This window comes from Orcinus orca, chromosome 12, assembly GCF_937001465.1.
Source record: "Orcinus orca chromosome 12, mOrcOrc1.1, whole genome shotgun sequence".
Classification (NCBI taxonomy): domain Eukaryota; kingdom Metazoa; phylum Chordata; class Mammalia; order Artiodactyla; family Delphinidae; genus Orcinus; species Orcinus orca.
In genome coordinates this window covers 89962569-89982725 of record NC_064570.1, presented here as the reverse complement: position 1 = coordinate 89982725, position 20157 = coordinate 89962569, and positions in this window count along the sequence as shown.

Sequence of the window (20157 nt, the reverse complement as noted above, 5' to 3'; positions counted from 1 at the left end):
TTCAGTTAGAAACAGTGTCTTGATTTTTGTTTCTTTTGTTTCTTCCCTGTTTTCTTGTCTTGCTTACCAACAATCCATTTTAATTCATGAGTTAGTATGGCAGCAGGCTGAGTGTTCCCTGGAGCTCATTAAATGAAGTGTTTTTCCTAAAATGACGTTTGTCTCCTTGTTTTCAGCCCCTCTTCTTTCCTCTGCCCTTGACTATAACCAGAGCTCAGCAAAAGCTGAGTGACTTTGTGCAGACCTTACTTAGGCTCAGCCTTTTTTTCTTCATTATTTTATTCATGGCTCCTCCGTTTCATTGTTTGCCTTCTCGAAATGTGTTGAAATCTTTCTGTGGTTGATGACTTCCAAAATATCTCGGCTTTTATTGGTTGATTAATTTTGGTATTTCTACAGTTTTATTTAGATATGGTTTCAGGAGGAACAGAAAGTAAACATATTTCCTAGTCTGCCATCTTGAGCTGAAAATCCCTGTGGATTTTAGCATCCAATGTTCCCATGGGAAAACACCCAACCATGGCCTTAATAGATGTAACACTCAAGATTTCAGCTTTTCTTGAGCAATCACTAAGGATTTCATATGTGGTCATTTCTAATGGGGAAATTATAACTATCTCATGACGTTGATTTGAGGATTAAATTAGATAATGAACATGAAAATGCTTTGTAAGATTTAAAAATCTGTAAAACTGTTTTTTGTTATTATTTGATTTGTTGCTATTTCAACTTCACTTGACAGTTGTTTATGACCTTGCCTATGTGAGAAAATGCCCTCTGGGTTATTTTTTTGAAAGCCAGAATGTATTTTTCAACAGCTCAATGGAACTGGCATCATTTGTGAAGGTTAAGGGTGAAGGGGTAAATGTTTCTTGACACCTATCACTTTACAGTGTTTTCAGGAACTAACTGACTCATGTATTCCTCTTCCAAATTTGGTTGAGGACCTCCTACCAGCCACATGCTTTATGTCAGGTGTTGGAAAGCATTTTCTGGATTTTAAAGATCTTAGGCTTTGTGGGCCATATAGAGTTTCTGTAGCTTCTCCTCCTCTTTCCTCTTCAACAAGCTTTCTAAACGTGAGAACCATTATTAGCTCACAGTCCCACAGATCCAGGCTGAGAGCCTGATTTGATTCGTGGCCATTATTTGCCAATTCCTGCTCTGCGTCTTCACTGAGGAGGGGGACCATGTTTGAGTAATCAGTTCTTTGAATCAACTGTTGGTCTTCTGGGCCTTGTCCTTGCTCTCCTACAGTCTCTAATCAGCGTGGCATCCAGAGAGATCTTGTTAAAACATAAGTCAGATCATGTCACTCAAATTTCTTCAATGGCTTCTTCACAGAAAATGCAAAGTCCTCAGAGTGCCTCCACAGACCTAGAAATCTGGGTGTCTGTTTCCTCTCTGACTGTTTCCTTCTCCTCTCCAATTTGCTCGCTCTGTTTTCCACACGCTGACATCCTTTCTGCTCCTTGGATACTCCAAGCCTACTCTTGCCTCATTGACTTTCTGCCGCAGGCCAGCCGCAGAAAGAGGATTTCACCACCCAGGGTCAGAAGGGAAGGGGTAAGGAACTGAAGTAGCACCGACGAATGGGGTCAGAAGCCCATGGGTCAGAAGGCTGCAATGAGAAGCCTAGTCACCGCAACAAAGAATAGACCCCCGCTCGCCGAAACTAGAGAAAGCTCGCATGCAGCAATGAAGACCCAATGCAGCCAAAAATAAATAAATAAAAAATAAAGTATAGAATCTTAAAAAAAATCTATAAAGAATATTACAAGAATAGAATCACAGGCCAGTTTCTCCTTTGAACATGCATGCAAAATGTGTAAAGAGAAGCACAAACTATATCCATGGTATGTAAAACAATCATATATCAGAATCAAAGTAGCTTTATTCTTCTGGCAATGCAAGGTTGCTTTAATGTCCAAACGTGAAACTGATCCCAGGAATGAATTAGAGTGGGAGAAAAGTCATTTAAAACAGAAATCTTGGGACTTCCCTGGTGGTCCAGTGTTTAGAACATGGCGCGTTCACTGCTGGGGCCCTGGGGTCCAATCCCAGGTCAGGGAACTAAGATCCTGCAAGACATGAGGCAGGGCCCCGAAAAAAAAAAAGGAAAGAAAGAAGTCTTAACCAGGAGAAGCACAAGATCGAATAAACATAACAGATAACACCTTATGAAAAGTAGGTGAAGATTATGGAATATTCTAAAATTTAAAACAAAAAGAAACTTTTAAAGATTCAAAAGGATGTGACAAATATTGTACATAGGCCAAAATAAAATGAAATAAAATATACAAATGATGGGAGCCCAAAATTCCAGATGCCCAAGTCCTGTCTCTGAAGATTCTCATTCAATGGGTTCAGGATTTCCTCCTTATTGAAAAACCTACAGGTGATTCTGGTACGATTCCCAGACACAATGTAAAGCTTCTCTTTTACAGGAAAGAATACCAGATTATTTTGTTATCTTATAGTTATACTAACAGGTTGTACTATTGACGGATAAGTCTGCTGTGAAAATGCACCCCCACTAGGGATAAAAAAGGAACTAGTAGTCTCTACTGCTACTTGGTGGCAGCACGCATGTATTGCAAGGGCAATTATTGTAGCAATCCAAATTAGTGGAACATTTTAGAATTGGAAGACGACATACAGATCATCTAGTCAAGCTTCCAACTATTATAGTTGTGAAAACTAAGGCCCATATAAATGAAATGATTTATCTCCAAAGAGCATTAGTGAAAGTATGAAATAAAAAATATCTCTGAACTTTTAATTTAGTGCTGTTTTTATTAATCTCAAGTATTAGCTTAAACTTCAGTGTGACAGATTTGGGATTGAATTCCTGCTCACGTTTACTGATTACATGTCTTTTAGTAAGTTACTAAAACACTTTTTTTTTAAATAGACGTATTTAATTATTTATCTTTGGCTGCCTAGGTTCTTCGTTGCTGTGCACGGGCTTTCCCTAGTTGCGGTGGGCGGGGGCTACTCTTTGTTGCAGTATGCAGGCTTCTCATTGTGGTGGCTTCTCGTTGTTGCTGAGCACGGGGTCTAGGTGCGTGGGCTTCAGTAATTGTGGTTCACGGGCTCTAGCACGCAGGCTCAGTAGTTGTGGCACATGGTCTTAGTTGCTCCGCGCCATGTGGGATCTTCCCGGACCCGGGCTCAAACGTGTGTCCCGTGCACTGGCAGGTGGATCCTTAACCAGTGCGCCAACAGGGAAGCCCTACTAATACACTTTTAACTTTGCTTTTCACGTATGTAAAATGGTGAGCCTTGACTGATATAGAATATGAGATAACCTAGCACTGTTCTTAACACATATATGTAGTTAAAACTTTTTGGCTCTCATCCCTCTTAAACAGCCTCTATCCTCTTAATAATGAATGTGTCTTTCAGCTAGCAGAGCACCCCAGAGCTGACCACATTCTGGCAAGAGATATAGGATTCTTTTTCTTACTAGGGGTTCTTTATACCTGATAGTTGAAGTGCACTTAAACATGAACAACTCTTGTTTATACTGTAGTAATGGATTTGATGGACGAATTTTAGAAAGTAATATGCAGGAATTGAGCTGCCTTACCCTCAAGAAATATAATTCGATAGTGGTGGCTAGAACGATAAACAGTGTTTGGACAGGGAGTCCATATTGAATGTGAACTTCCTGTACTCCCATTCGTCTATTAAGAATAAAGAGAATCCTTTCAAAATGTGTTTTAAAGGGCAGTTATTTCTTTCTGCCTCATTTAAGTTACCTGCAAGAAAAAGACAATCTCCTGCATCCTTGTTTAATAGGCTTTTAATATAAAGCAGATAATTTTTTGCAACATTTCCCAAACTTTTCATTATCGAATTGGCTGAGGCTTCTCAACGATTATCATTTCACAACAATATCTCCATCTTCAGCTTCTTTCAATGAATTGGCCTAATAGATGTGCCATTAAAACAGAGCTTCACTCTCAACGTATTTTTAATTTTGTATTCAAATGGTATGAAGGATTCAGCCATAACAGTGAGTGGATTTCTGATACATGCTACATGATGGATGCAACTAAGTGAAAGAAGGCTACATATTGTATGGTTCCATTTATATGAAATGTCCAGCAGTGGCAAATCCATACACACAGAAAAGATTCTACATTCGTGGTTGCCAGGGGTTTGGAAGAGAGGGAACTAGGGAATGACTCCTTAAAATGGGTGTAGGTTTCCTCTTGGTTGATGAAGATGTTTTGCAGCTCGGCAGTGGTGATAGTTGCACAACATTGTGACAGTAGTAAATTCCACTGAATGGTACAGTGAATTGTAAAATGATCCAAATGGTGAATTTTGTGTTATGTTCATTTTACTACAATAAAAAGGAGAAAGAATTCGGGAAAGACTTAGAGTTTGGGAAACTAAGGTGAACTGGTCAAGAAAAAGACAGCTCTATTGTTCAGTTTTCTCTCAGCTCTCCCAGTGCATTAATCCTCAGCAAAAAGTAGGCTGAACTTGTAGATGATAGTCATTCAACACAGTCCAGGGAAAAGTAAATAAAGTAAAACCCAACTCTTCTTCTTTAGCACATGTATGAAAGGTTCACTTGCTGCTCAGCCACGTGGACCTTCATGAAGACGTTTCACTTTAGGTGTCCTCTACTTCAGTACTTTACTCACAGCTCATTCACACATGTAGGCAACAGCATTCCTTAATTCGATGGAATCTGCAGCACTGGTTGTGATCAGTCTCATGAAAAGAAAAGGAAAGGTGGCACGGAAGCCAAGGGAAGAGATTTTCAAGACAGAGACGTTGTTTAAGATCTAACTCGGCTTGGCGGTCACAAAGATAAGGATTGGGAAGTAGTCCCCTGGACTTGTCAACGGAGAAATCATTGGGGGCTTCAAGGAGATCATTTTCACAAGAGTAGTGGGGCAGAAACCAGATCGCAGTGTAGATGGGAGGGGAGAAATGGGGGGCAAGTCAAGAAATTGATGGCAAAGGGAAAGAAGGGAGGGGTGGATAGGAGGACAGGAGAATGGAATGGAGGAGAGCATTTCCTTGTGGCTCTTTAATATGGCTGGGAGGGGCCAAAAGAGAAGGAGAGCGTGAAGTTTTATGAAGAGGGGGTGGCATCCCGAGCCCAAGGAGGACTGGCCCCTGTCTTCAGCTCCCACCAGCTGGATGGTCCCTCCCTCTAGCTTTCCACGTAGGCTGTGGAAGTTGCCCCTTGCCTCCTTGGATCAGCTGCCCTTGATTCGTTCGTCCTTTTCTTATTTCTCAGCATATCTGGGTCATATGTTATGTGAAGACAAACAAATCACCACTGATGCTTAATTTTCTTGAAAAATCCCCCAGGCAGGTACCATTTTGGAGAACTACCTATTGTGCCTCAGCAAGCCAAAGTAGCCCATGTTTCCTCTCTCATTGGGAGAGATTGCTGTTTCTTGGAGAACCTGATGAAGAGGGTGACTCGCGCTTAGGAATAACGTTGCTTGAAAAGTGCAAAAGGTGAGGTAGTTTGGCTCTGAGGGGCCTCTGAGGCCTGAGACTTCCTGAGAGATGGCAGACTCACAGCTGCCATTTCCCTCTGACCCTGGGCTATGAGCTCATCAAATGAGATGGTAAATAAAGTCACTGACATGGTTTAAAGGATAATTTTGTTCTCTCTTGTTCACTCAGAGCAAATTGAATGGAATTTGCATACAACATATGGATGAACCATCCATACGATGGGGCTTGACCATATCCTCATGGTTCCCCTTCCCTTTTCTACATCTGGCCCCTTTAGCTCTGCAGACTTAACCCCACACCATCAGTCCACCCAGTCGGTCCACTGGACGTCTCTTCCTCTTTCGCATCTGGTCGTTGTTGTCACCTTGTTCTCCACTACCACCTCCTGCAGTAGCTGTTAGGTCCAGAGAGGTTGGTTCACTGTGAGCAAGTAACTGTCAACTCCATGGACAGGTGGAAGTGACTTGGCAGCCGGGATGCGCCCACCCTGAGTTCATTATACCCATGAGGGTCAAGGAGAATGGGGATGCAGCTGGTCTGCAGAGCCCCGGCAGTTCTGAGACACATGTTCCTGGATCCACACGTTGCTCCATACCCAGCCTTGCCTTTCTTTTTTCTCTCTCTTGACTCCATCCAGGTTTCTGCTCTCCTTGTCCCTTTGGGGAGGGAGGCCAGTACCAGTCCAGGTGTAGTCCCCCAAAGCTTCCTACTTCCAAGCGTTACGTAGGCTTGTATATCCACTTGCTTGGGTTGCCCTGGCATTCGTGCCAACAAGTTGAGTGGTTTAAGCCCTAGGCTCTCTTTTCTGGCAAGAATGTGCCTAAAAATCTCCACCTCTGGTTTGGTGGCCCCTAAAAATTCCCAGTCAGTTTTGGTGAGGGGACACTTGGTGACAGTGTTGTCTTTCGAAATGAGTAGTTCCCTTACCGACGATACTTTGCTCCCCATACATTATTTATAAGGTTTCCCTGTTTGTATGTGCAAACTATTTGTGTGTATATTTTGAGAAATACATTGTACAGGCCTCTTTTTTATTTCTTCCACACACCCTAGAGATGTCATAGAGGCGGTAAATGTGTCCAACTTTTTGAGAAATTGGAACAATCAAGACTTACCTGTATGGAATGCTGTTAACGATGTCAATTCCCACGACAGTACCTTTCATCTGACACACTTAGGGACTGTTAACAGATTAAAAGTAGTAAAAGACGCGGATAGAGAGAATTTTCATTATCTTGTGCACTGAAATCTTGGATTTTCGTTGGTTTGAATGGGCCTGAAAATGTATTTTTTTTAGTAGGGACATAGAAGCCTCTAGCGGTATTCTTAATAAAGCAAGGTGAGTTATAAGCAATCATCTGATGGAGGGTAAATGTACCACAGTCCAGTTTAAGAAAAATACAATATAAAAGTCTTACCATGGAAGAAAATCTTTATATGATCTTTTGTAAAAAAAAAAAAAAAAAAGCTTCAAGAAACATAAAGACATGACACCATATTCAGTTTAAAGTCAGTGACTTGTAAGCAAGGCAAAGCAAAGACAGTCTGATTAAGGCCGTTGCATTGTTGTGGCATTTTTTAGGTCTCACCCATTTCTGTGGCCTTTTTAGAACCTAAGCTTCTAGGGCACAGGGAACTTCATCTTGACGTAGGGCTGAGCAAATGCACGGAGCATTTCTCAATAAGTAGGCATTAAATTCTTAGTCCAGAAGGGGCCTTGAGATGCCCTCTCTTTACTCCTTGGTAGAACTGTTTTAACCATCCCCCGAAAACAGATTTTTTTCTTTAAATCTCAAAATTCAGAGAGTCGACAATCAGAACTTCCTTCTCATATTGCCATGTGGTCTGCTGTGGGCATCTGTCGAATGGTGTGAACTCTGCGTGGGGAGTCTGGCCTACCCTCGAGGCCCATGGTTTGGGCTGCGGTGGTGCCATGCTGTGCTCAGGGGCCTTCTTTTTTGGAAGTCTGGGCTCCAGTGAGCCTTGGTCATGCTCTTTTATGGAACCTTGGGTGCTAGACCACTCTGACCCTCAGTCTCATTTGCAGGTTCTGGGGAGGATTAAATGAGCTCATGTGATATCCAGGTGACTGAGGCAGAGTCGGCTCGGGATGAATCTTTGCTTCGTTTTCATTAGCTGCGGAGAAGACGATGACAGCTTGGTGCCTCTCCAACTTTAATATGGGTATGCCTCTCTTGGGGATCTTGTTAAATGCAGGCTGGTATTCAGTAGTTCTGGGTGGGGCCTGGATTCTGTGCTTCTAACGAGCTCCTAGGTGACGGTGACGCTGAGGGCAAGGGTTTGGCACCTGCGTTTCTCCCTTTCCGGAAGAGCAGGATGTCTGCCGCACCCCCACCCGAGAGGAACAAACATCTGCAACGTGACTACTAGGAACCAGCTTCCCTCACAGGCAAGGGACCTGTACCACTGCTCCCAACCATCCTGTCTGAGGCGCAGCAAGCCAAAACACTGAAATGCTGAGGTTTGCAGCAAAGAGGAGGTTTATTCACAGGGCAGCCAAGCGAGGACGTGACGTGACAATAGGTCTCAAATCTGCCTCCCCAAAGGCAAGGGGCTTTGGGTATCTGTGGGATAAAGAATAAAGAAGCAGGGCAGTATGAGGCATGGGGAGCGTGAGGAAAGGTGATTGGAAAAAGGTGTGCTCATCATTGTTCTGAGCTGGCGTAACTAGGCTACAGGCCTCGGCACATTCTCAGGCTGGAGTTGGGGAAAACAGGAGCAGAATGGAAGATGACAGCGTGTGAAGGAGGTGTGGTGTCCATAGGTTCGGGGTCTGACGTGCTTCCTGCTGAAGCACCGATGCCCATCAAAGCCGTAAATGGGGTGCTGGGGAAAACAGGAGCAGAATGGAAGATGACAGCGTGTGAGGGAGGTGTGGTGTCCATAGGTTCGGGGTCTGACGTGCTTCCTGCTGAAGCACTGATGCCCGCCAAAGCCGTAAATGGGGTGCTGGGGAAAACAGGAGCAGAATGGAAGATGACAGCGTGTGAAGGAGGTGTGGTGTCCATAGGTTCGGGGTCTGACGTGCTTCCTGCTGAAGCACCGACGCCCGCCAAAGCCGTAAATGGGGTGCTGGGGAAAACAGGAGCAGAATGGAAGATGACAGCGTATGAAGGAGGTGTGGTGTCCATAGGTTCGGGGGCTGACGTGCTTCCTGCTGAAGCACCGATGCCCGCCAAAGCCGTAAATGGGGTGCTGGGGAAAACAGGAGCAGAATGGAAGAGGACAGCGTGTGAAGGAGGTGTGGTGTCCATAGCTTCCATATTAGAGGTACTGCCTGCCTGATCTGAGAGCAGAGAGTGAAAGTGGGAGAGCCTCTTCCTAGATTCTAACTCCTCTGAATTTATAGCACTGGCTCTGCCTGGCTTTATGACATATCCATTGTACGTGTCACAGAGAAAGAGCGGGCGGGGCAGGGGGTGAGGCAGGGGTCACATGCAAGCCCAGCTGGTGGTTTAACCCCGGCCCAAAGGCAAAGGGCGGGGCTCCTTCTGGACTTTCTAGTGGCTGGGACGTCTGGCTGTGGGTGGCAGGTGTTTGGCACCAGCTGGGCCACCATGCGGAGACTGTTGGGGACTGTGGAAGCCTCCTCCAGAGCTCACCCTTCCTGGGGACTGGCTCTGCAGGCCCCTCAGCCCTGCGTATGTATCGGCCAGGCCTTCCCCACCACGGGGCCCAGAGGCCAGAGCCTGCTCAGACCTGAGGGCAGGAGGCAGCCAGAGCTTACCAGGGTGTGGGCCACCTCGTCCGGAGACCTCCCCAGCTCCTCTGCGAGACCTGGAGACAGGATCGCCTTCTCCAGGGCTGCTCAGCTGCCAGCATCACCATGAGCCAGGTGGCCAAGGTTTCTGAGCAGGAGATGCAGAGCCCTGATCCGACTGGATGCTGTAGCCCACAATGTCCCTTCCTGGCAGATAGGTTCTTTCTTCACTTCTTGTTTGAAATTTGGTAAAAGAACATTTAACCCTTGGCCTGTCCTTCAGGGTATATAGACGGTAGTGGCTTAGCCGGGATTCGATCCAAGCCTGTGTGATTCCAGAGCTTGTGCTCTGGACTGTGGTGCCTTCTTATCGTATATGCTTCATGTGTTACTTGTTTTTTTTTTTCTTGTAGTCCTTATGGTACTTAGCCCTAAGTGCCATACCTGTAACGAACAGCTACACTGCCCTGTAGGAGGTCTTCTTTTGTTCAACGCCTGAATTGTTCATCCACCACACTGTGTTCTAATCTCAGAAGATACAGGTCAGGGACCACCAGTTGTCAGCATGGCACCATTCCATATTTCGAATTGAGGCTTGAAGCCCGTATTTTCCCTTTGTCTAGTTTGAAGGATCCAGATATGTAAAGATGATATTCTAGATAAATCATGGGCTATCCTGAAAGAAATTCACCAGTGAATTGTTCCGTATGGATTAGAAGCCAGCTTCTCTGGCCTTCCTGGAGTATATCCAGTAAGGCGTCTCATTCATGTCTAGAAAGCAACTATATCATTTATTGCAACTTCAGCGTGGAGCGATGTGTTGGTATAAAGTACGATCAACACAATTTGGTCATTGTGAGTATGACAGCTGGGTCCACTCTTTACTACACATATGTAACTCTAGGGATTCTTATGCCCAAGGGAGGAGACGTACTCTTGGCTGTCTAGGACAAGGGAAGCATGTGTTGTTATTCAGGAGCTGGAAGCTTCAGCATGACAGGTAGGAATTGAACAATCGTGGTCTATACATCACTTGACCTTGCTTAAAACTTGTTTCTTTGGCTTGCTTCATTGGAGTGTTTTCTCCCTCCTGGACTGACAGTGTCTGTTATGTATCACGCATGAGACATATAGAAGTTTCAGAACCCAAAATCATATAGATCAGTAAAAATGTATATATATATATATATATATATATATATATATATATATATAAATCTATTGAAACTCACACTAGGCTTAATTCATATATTCCAAAATCAGTTTGACCCTCTGCTCATGAGATTCTTTTCATGGAATGTCCCAGCAAATCTGGGCTTCCATCCCCAATAAATTTTGGAGTTGAAGGACACAAAAGCTTTTGCTCAGACCTAAATTCTGTCTGAAAACAAGGGAAATATTATAAGCCCTTTGTAACCTCTCCAAGAGCAGAAATGATTTACAGCTGTGGCATTGAACCATAATTCCTCGATCTCATTTGAGAAGAGTTCAGTTAGAAACAGTGTCTTGATTTTTGTTTCTTTTGTTTCTTCCCTGTTTTCTTGTCTTGCTTACCAACAATCCATTGTAATTCATGAGTTAGTATGGCAGCAGGCTGAGTGTTCCCTGGAGCTCATTAAATGAAGTGTTTTCCCTAAAATGACGTTTGTCTCCTTGTTTTCAGCCCCTCTTCTTTCCTCTGCCCTTGACTATAACCAGAGCTCAGCAAAAGCTGAGTGACTTTGTGCAGACCTTACTTAGGCTCAGCCTTTTTTTCTTCATTATTTTATTCATGGCTCCTCCGTTTCATTGTTTGCCTTCTCGAAATGTGTTGAAATCTTTCTGTGGTTGATGACTTCCAAAATATCTTGGCTTTTATTGGTTGATTAATTTTGGTATTTCTACAGTTTTATTTAGATATGGTTTCAGGAGGAACAGAAAGTAAATATATTTCCTAGTCTGCCATCTTGAGCTGAAAATCCCTGTGGATTTTAGCATCCAATGTTCCCATGGGAAAACACCCAACCATGGCCTTAATAGATGTAACACTCAAGATTTCAGCTTTTCTTGAGCAATCACTAAGGATTTCATATGTGGTCATTTCTAATGGGGAAATTATAACTATCTCATGACGTTGATTTGAGGATTAAATTAGATAATGAACATGAAAATGCTTTGTAAGATTTAAAAATCTGTAAAACTGTTTTTTGTTATTATTTGATTTGTTGCTATTTCAACTTCACTTGACAGTTGTTTATGACCTTGCCTATGTGAGAAAATGCCCTCTGGGTTATTTTTTTGAAAGCCAGAATGTATTTTTCAACAGCTCAATGGAACTGGCATCATTTGTGAAGGTTAAGGGTGAAGGGGTAAATGTTTCTTGACACCTATCACTTTACAGTGTTTTCAGGAACTAACTGACTCATGTATTCCTCTTCCAAATTTGGTTGAGGACCTCCTACCAGCCACATGCTTTACGTCAGGTGTTGGAAAGCATTTTCTGGATTTTAAAGATCTTAGGCTTTGTGGGCCATATAGAGTTTCTGTAGCTTCTCCTCCTCTTTCCTCTTCAACAAGCTTTCTAAACGTGAGAACCATTATTAGCTCACAGTCCCACAGATCCAGGCTGAGAGCCTGATTTGATTCGTGGCCATTATTTGCCAATTCCTGCTCTGCGTCTTCACTGAGGAGGGGGACCATGTTTGAGTAATCAGTTCTTTGAATCAACTGTTGGTCTTCTGGGCCTTGTCCTTGCTCTCCTACAGTCTCTAATCAGCGTGGCATCCAGAGAGATCTTGTTAAAACATAAGTCAGATCATGTCACTCAAATTTCTTCAATGGCTTCTTCACAGGAAATGCAAAGTCCTCAGAGTGCCTCCACAGACCTAGAAATCTGGGTGTCTGTTTCCTCTCTGACTGTTTCCTTCTCCTCTCCAATTTGCTCGCTCTGTTTTCCACACGCTGACATCCTTTCTGCTCCTTGGATACTCCAAGCCTACTCTTGCCTCATTGACTTTCTGCCGCAGGCCAGCCGCAGAAAGAGGATTTCACCGCCCAGGGTCAGAAGGGAAGGGGTAAGGAACTGAAGTAGCACCGACGAATGGGGTCAGAAGCCCATGGGTCAGAAGGCTGCAATGAGAAGCCTAGTCACCGCAACAAAGAATAGACCCCCGCTCGCCGAAACTAGAGAAAGCTCGCATGCAGCAATGAAGACCCAATGCAGCCAAAAATAAATAAATAAAAAATAAAGTATAGAATCTTAAAAAAAATCTATAAAGAATATTACAAGAATAGAATCACAGGCCAGTTTCTCCTTTGAACATGCATGCAAAATGTGTAAAGAGAAGCACAAACTATATCCATGGTATGTAAAACAATCATATATCAGAATCAAAGTAGCTTTATTCTTCTGGCAATGCAAGGTTGCTTTAATGTCCAAACGTGAAACTGATCCCAGGAATGAATTAGAGTGGGAGAAAAGTCATTTAAAACAGAAATCTTGGGACTTCCCTGGTGGTCCAGTGTTTAGAACATGGCACGTTCACTGCTGGGGCCCTGGGGTCCAATCCCAGGTCAGGGAACTAAGATCCTGCAAGACATGAGGCAGGGCCCCGAAAAAAAAAAAGGAAAGAAAGAAGTCTTAACCAGGAGAAGCACAAGATCGAATAAACATAACAGATAACACCTTATGAAAAGTAGGTGAAGATTATGGAATATTCTAAGATTTAAAACAAAAAGAAACTTTTAAAGATTCAAAAGGATGTGACAAATATTGTACATAGGCCAAAATAAAATGAAATAAAATATACAAATGATGGGAGCCCAAAATTCCAGATGCCCAAGTCCTGTCTCTGAAGATTCTCATTCAATGGGTTCAGGATTTCCTCCTTATTGAAAAACCTACAGGTGATTCTGGTACGATTCCCAGACACAATGTAAAGCTTCTCTTTTACAGGAAAGAATACCAGATTATTTTGTTATCTTATAGTTATACTAACAGGTTGTACTATTGACGGATAAGTCTGCTGTGAAAATGCACCCCCACTAAGGATAAAAAAGGAACTAGTAGTCTCTACTGCTACTTGGTGGCAGCACGCATGTATTGCAAGGGCAATTATTGTAGCAATCCAAATTAGTGGAACATTTTAGAATTGGAAGACGACATACAGATCATCTAGTCAAGCTTCCAACTATTATAGTTGTGAAAACTAAGGCCCATATAAATGAAATGATTTATCTCCAAAGAGCATTAGTGAAAGTATGAAATAAAAAATATCTCTGAACTTTTAATTTAGTGCTGTTTTTATTAATCTCAAGTATTAGCTTAAACTTAAGTGTGACAGATTTGGGATTGAATTCCTGCTCACGTTTACTGATTGCGTGTCTTTTAGTAAGTTACTAAAACACTTTTTTTTTAAATAGACATATTTAATTATTTATCTTTGGCTGCCTAGGCTCTTCGTTGCTGTGCACGGGCTTTCCCTAGTTGCGGTGGGCGGGGGCTACTCTTTGTTGCAGTACGCGGGCTTCTCATTGTGGTGGCTTCTCGTTGTTGCTGAGCACGGGGTCTAGGTGCGTGGGCTTCAGTAGTTGTGGTTCACGGGCTCTAGCACGCAGGCTCAGTAGTTGTGGCACATGGTCTTAGTTGCTCTGCGGCATGTGGGATCTTCCCAGACCAGGGCTCAAACGTGTGTCCCGTGCACTGGCAGGTGGATCCTTAACCAGTGCGCCAACAGGGAAGCCCTACTAATACACTTTTAACTTTGCTTTTCACGTATGTAAAATGGTGAGCCTTGACTGATATAGAATATGAGATAACCTAGCACTGTTCTTAACACATATATGTAGTTAAAACTTTTTGGCTCTCATCCCTCTTAAACAGCCTCTATCCTCTTAATAATGAATGTATCTTTCAGCTAGCAGAGCACCCCAGAGCTGACCACATTCTGGCAAGAGATATAGGATTCTTTTTCTTACTGGGGGTTCTTTATACCTGATAGTTGAAGTGCACTTAAACATGAACAACTCTTGTTTATACTGTAGTAATGGATTTGATGGACGAATTTTAGAAAGTAATATGCAGGAATTGAGCTGCCTTACCCTCAAGAAATATAATTCGATAGTGGTGGCTAGAACGATAAACAGTGTTTGGACAGGGAGTCCATATTGGATGTGAACTTCCTGTACTCCCATTCGTCTATTAAGAATAAAGAGAATCCTTTCAAAATGTGTTTTAAAGGGCAGTTATTTCTTTCTGCCTCATTTAAGTTACCTGCAAGAAAAAGACAATCTCCTGCATCCTTGTTTAATAGGCTTTTAATATAAAGCAGATAATTTTTTGCAACATTTCCCAAACTTTTCATTATCGAATTGGCTGAGGCTTCTCAACGATTATCATTTCACAACAATATCTCCATCTTCAGCTTCTTTCAATGAATTGGCCTAATAGATGTGCCATTAAAACAGAGCTTCACTCTCAACGTATTTTTAATTTTGTATTCAAACAGTATGAAGGATTCCGCCATAACAGTGAGTGGATTTCTGATACATGCTACATGATGGATGCAACTAAGTGAAAGAAGGCTACATATTGTATGGTTGCATTTATATGAAATGTCCAGCAGTGGCAAATCCATACACACAGAAAAGATTCTACATTCGTGGTTGCCAGGGGTTTGGAAGAGAGGGAACTAGGGAATGACTCCTTAAAATGGGTGTAGGTTTCCTCTTGGTTGATGAAGATGTTTTGCAGCTCGGCAGCGGTGATAGTTGCACAACATTGTGACAGTAGTAAATTCCACTGAATGGTACAGTGAATTGTAAAATGATCCAAATGGTGAATTTTGTGTTATGTTCATTTTACTACAATAAAAAGGAGAAAGAATTCGGGAAAGACTAAGAGTTTGGGAAACTAAGGTGAACTGGTCAAGAAAAAGACAGCTCTATTGTTCAGTTTTCTCTCAGCTCTCCCAGTGCATTAATCCTCAGCAAAAAGTAGGCTGAACTTGTAGATGATAGTCATTCAACACAGTCCAGGGAAAAGTAAATAAAGTAAAACCCAACTCTTCTTCTTTAGCACATGTATGAAAGGTTCACTTGCTGTTCAGCCACGTGGACATTCATGAAGACGTTTCACTTTAGGTGTCCTCTACTTCAGTACTTTACTCACAGCTCATTCACACATGTAGGCAACAGCATTCCTTAATTCGATGGAATCTGCAGCACTGGTTGTGATCAGTCTCATGAAAAGAAAAGGAAAGGTGGCGCGGAAGCCAAGGGAAGAGATTTTCAAGACAGAGACGTTGTTTAAGATCTACCTCAGTTTGGCGGTCACAAAGATAAGGATTGAGAAGTAGTCCCCTGGACTTGTCAACGGAGAAATCATTGGGGGCTTCAAGGAGATCAGTTTCACGAGAGTAGTGGGGCAGAAACCAGATCGCAGTGTAGATGGGTGGGGAGAAATGGGGGGCAAGTCAAGAAATTGATGGCAAAGGGAAAGAAGGGAGGGGTGGATAGGAGGACAGGAGAATGGAATGGAGGAGAGCATTTCCTTGTGGCTCTTTAATATGGCTGGGAGGGGCCAAAAGAGAAGGAGAGCGTGAAGATGTAGGAAGAGGGGGTGGCATCCCGAGCCCAAGGAGGACTGGCCCCTGTCTTCAGCTCCCACCAGCTGGATGGTCCCTCCCTCTAGCTTTCCACGTAGGCTGTGGAAGTTGCCCCTTGCCTCCTTGGATCAGCTGCCCTTGATTCGTTCGTCCTTTTCTTATTTCTCAGCACATCTGGGTCATACGTTATGTGAAGACAAACAAATCACCACTGATGCTTAATTTTCTTGAAAAATCCCCCAGGCAGGTACCATTTTGGAGAACTACCTATTGTGCCTCAGCAAGCCAAAGTAGCCCATTTTTCCTCTCTCATTGGGAGAGATTGCTGTTTCTTGGAGAACCTGATGAAGAGGGTGACTCGCGCTTAGGAATAACGTTGCTTGAAAAGTGCAAAAGGTGAGGTAGTTTGGCTCTGAGGGGCCTCTGAGGCCTGAGACTTCCTGAGAGATGGCAGACTCACAGCTCCCATTTCCCTCTGACCCTGGGCTATGAGCTCATCAAATGAGATGGTAAATAAAGTCACTGACATGGTTTAAAGGATAATTTTGTTCTCTCTTGTTCACTCAGAGCAAATTGAATGGAATTTGCATACAACATATGGATGAACCATCCATACGATGGGGCTTGACCATATCCTCATGGTTCCCCTTCCCTTTTCTACATCTGGCCCCTTTAGCTCTGCAGACTTAACCCCACACCATCAGTCCACCCAGTCGGTCCACTGGACGTCTCTTCCTCTTTCGCATCTGGTCGTTGTCGTCACCTTGTTCTCCACTACCGCCTCCTGCAGTAGCTGTTAGGTCCAGAGAGGTTGGTTCACTGTGAGCAAGTAACTGTCAACTCCATGGACAGGTGGAAGTGACTTGGCAGCCGGGATGCGCCCACCCTGAGTTCATTATACCCATGAGGGTCAAGGAGAATGGGGATGCAGCTGGTCTGCAGAGCCCCGGCAGTTCTGAGACACATGTTCCTGGATCCACACGTTGCTCCATACCCAGCCTTGCCTTTCTTTTTTCTCTCTCTTGACTCCATCCAGGTTTCTGCTCTCCTTGTCCCTTTGGGGAGGGAGGCCAGTACCAGTCCAGGTGTAGTCCCCCAAAGCTTCCTACTTCCAAGCATTACGTAGGCTTGTATATCCACTTGCTTGGGTTGCCCTGGCATTCGTGCCAACAAGTTGAGTGGTTTAAGCCCTAGGCTCTCTTTTCTGGCAAGAATGTGCCTAAAAATCTCCACCTCTGGTTTGGTGGCCCCTAAAAATTCCCAGTCAGTTTTGGTGAGGGGACACTTGGTGACAGTGTTGTCTTTCGAAATGAGTAGTTCCATTACCGACGATACTTTGCTCCCCATACATTATTTATAAGGTTTCCGTTTGTATGTGCAAACTATTTGTGTGTATATTTTGAGAAATACATTGTACAGGCCTCTTTTTTATTTCTTCCACACACCCTAGAGATGTCATAGAGGCAGTAAATGTGTCCAACTTTTTGAGAAATTGGAACAATCAAGACTTACCTGTATGGAATGCTGTTAACAATGTCAATTCCCGCGACAGTACCTTTCATCTGACACACTTAGGGACTGTTAACAGATTAAAAGTAGTAAAAGACGCGGATAGAGAGAATTTTCATTATCTTGTGCACTGAAATCTTGGATTTTCGTTGGTTTGAATGGGCCTGAAAATGTATTTTTTTTAGTAGGGACATAGAAGCCTCTAGCGGTATTCTTAATAAAGCAAGGTGAGTTATAAGCAATCATCTGATGGAGGGTAAATGTACCACTGTCCAGTTTAAGAAAAATACAATATAAAATTCTTACCATGGAAGAAAATCTTTAAATGATCTTTTGTAAAAAAAAAAAAAAGCTTCAAGAAACATAAAGACATGACACCATATTCAGTTTAAAGTCAGTGACTTGTAAGCAAGGCAAAGCAAAGACAGTCTGATTAAGGCCGTTGCATTGTTGTGGCATTTTTTAGGTCTCACCCATTTCTGTGGCCTTTTTAGAACCTAAGCTTCTAGGGCACAGGGAACTTCATCTTGACGTAGGGCTGAGCAAATGCACGGAGCATTTCTCAATAAGTAGGCATTAAATTCTTAGTCCAGAAAGGGCCTTGAGATGCCCTCTCTTTACTCCTTGGTAGAACTGTTTTAACCATCCCCCGAAAACAGATTTTTTTCTTTAAATCTCAAAATTCAGAGAGTCCACAATCAGAACTTCCTTCTCATATTGCCATGTGGTCTGCTGTGGGCATCTGTCGAATGGTGTGAACTCTGCGTGGGGAGTCTGGCCTACCCTCGAGGCCCATGGTTTGGGCTGCAGTGGTGCCATGCTGTGCTCAGGGGCCTTCTTTTTTGGAAGTCTGGGCTCCAGTGAGCCTTGGTCATGCTCTTTTATGGAACCTTGGGTGCTAGACCACCCTGACCCTCAGTCTCATTTGCAGGTTCTGGGGAGGATTAAATGAGCTCATGTGATATCCAGGTGACTGAGGCAGAGTCGGCTCGGGATGAATCTTTGCTTTGTTTTCATTAGTTGCGGAGAAGACGATGACAGCTTGGTGCCTCTCCAACTTTAATATGGGTATGCCTCTCTTGGGGATCTTGTTAAATGCAGGCTGGTATTCAGTAGTTCTGGGTGGGGCCTGGATTCTGTGCTTCTAACGAGCTCCTAGGTGACGGTGACGCTGAGGGCAAGGGTTTGGCACCTGCGTTTCTCCCTTTCCGGAAGAGCAGGATGTCTGCCGCACCCCCACCCGAGAGGAGCAAACATCCGCAACGTGACTACTAGGAACCAGCTTCCCTCACAGGCAAGGGACCTGTACCACTGCTCCCAACCATCCTGTCTGAGGCACAGCAAGCCAAAACACTGAAATGCTGAGGTTTGCAGCAAAGAGGAGGTTTATTCACAGGGCAGCCAAGCGAGGACGTGACGTGACAACAGGTCTCAAATCTGCCTCCCCAAAGGCAAGGGGCTTTGGGTATCTGTGGGATAAAGAATAAAGAAGCAGGGCAGTATGAGGCATGGGGAGCGTGAGGAAAGGTGATTGGAAAAAGGTGTGCTCATCATTGTTCTGAGCTGGCGTAACTAGGCTACAGGCCTCGGCACATTCTCAGGCTGGAGTTGGGGAAAACAGGAGCAGAATGGAAGATGACAGCGTGTGAAGGAGGTGTGGTGTCCATAGGTTCGGGGTCTGACGTGCTTCCTGCTGAAGCACCGATGCCCATCAAAGCCCTAAATGGGGTGCTGGGGAAAACAGGAGCAGAATGGAAGATGACAGCGTGTGAGGGAGGTGTGGTGTCCATAGGTTCGGGGTCTGACGTGCTTCCTGCTGAAGCACCGACGCCCGCCAAAGCCGTAAATGGGGTGCTGGGGAAAACAGGAGCAGAATGGAAGATGACAGCGTGTGAAGGAGGTGTGGTGTCCATAGGTTCGGGGTCTGACGTGCGTCCTGCTGAAGCACCGACGACCGCCAAAGCCGTAAATGGAGTGCTGGGGAATACAGGAGCAGAATGGAAGATGACAGCGTATGAAGGAGGTGTGGTGTCCATAGCTTCCATATTAGAGGTACTGCCTGCCTGATCTGAGAGCAGAGAGTGAAAGTGGGAGAGCCTCTTCCTAGATTCTAACTCCTCTGAATTTATAGCACTGGCTCTGCCTGGCTTTATGACATATCCATTGTACGTGTCACAGAGAAAGAGCGGGCGGGGCAGGGGGTGAGGCAGGGGTCACATGCAAGCCCAGCTGGTGGCTTAACCCCGGCCCAAAGGCAAAGGGCGGGGCCCCTTCTGGACTTTCTAGTGGCTGGGACGTCTGGCTGTGGGTGGCAGGTGTTTGGCACCAGCTGGGCCACCATGCGCAGACTGTTGGGGACTGTGGAAGCCTCCTCCAGAGCTCACCTTCCTGGGGACTGGCTCTGCAGGCCCCTCAGCCCTGCGTATGTATTGGCCAGGCCTTCCCCACCACGGGGCCCAGAGGCCAGAGCCTGCTCAGACCTGAGGGCAGGAGGCAGCCAGAGCTTACCAGGGTGTGGGCCACCTCGTCCGGAGACCTCCCCAGCTCCTCTGCGAAACCTGGAGACAGGATCGCCTTCTCCAGGGCTGCTCAGCTGCCAGCATCACCATGAGCCAGGTGGCCAAGGTTTCTGAGCAGGAGATGCAGAGCCCTGATCCGACTGGATGCTGCAGCCCACGATGTCCCTTCCTGGCAGATAGGTTCTTTCTTCACTTCTTGTTTGAAATTTGGTAAAAGAACATTTAACCCTTGGCCTGTCCTTCAGGGTATATAGACGGTAGTGGCTTAGCCGGGATTCGATCCAAGCCTGTGTGATTCCAGAGCTTGTGCTCTGGACTGTGGTGCCTC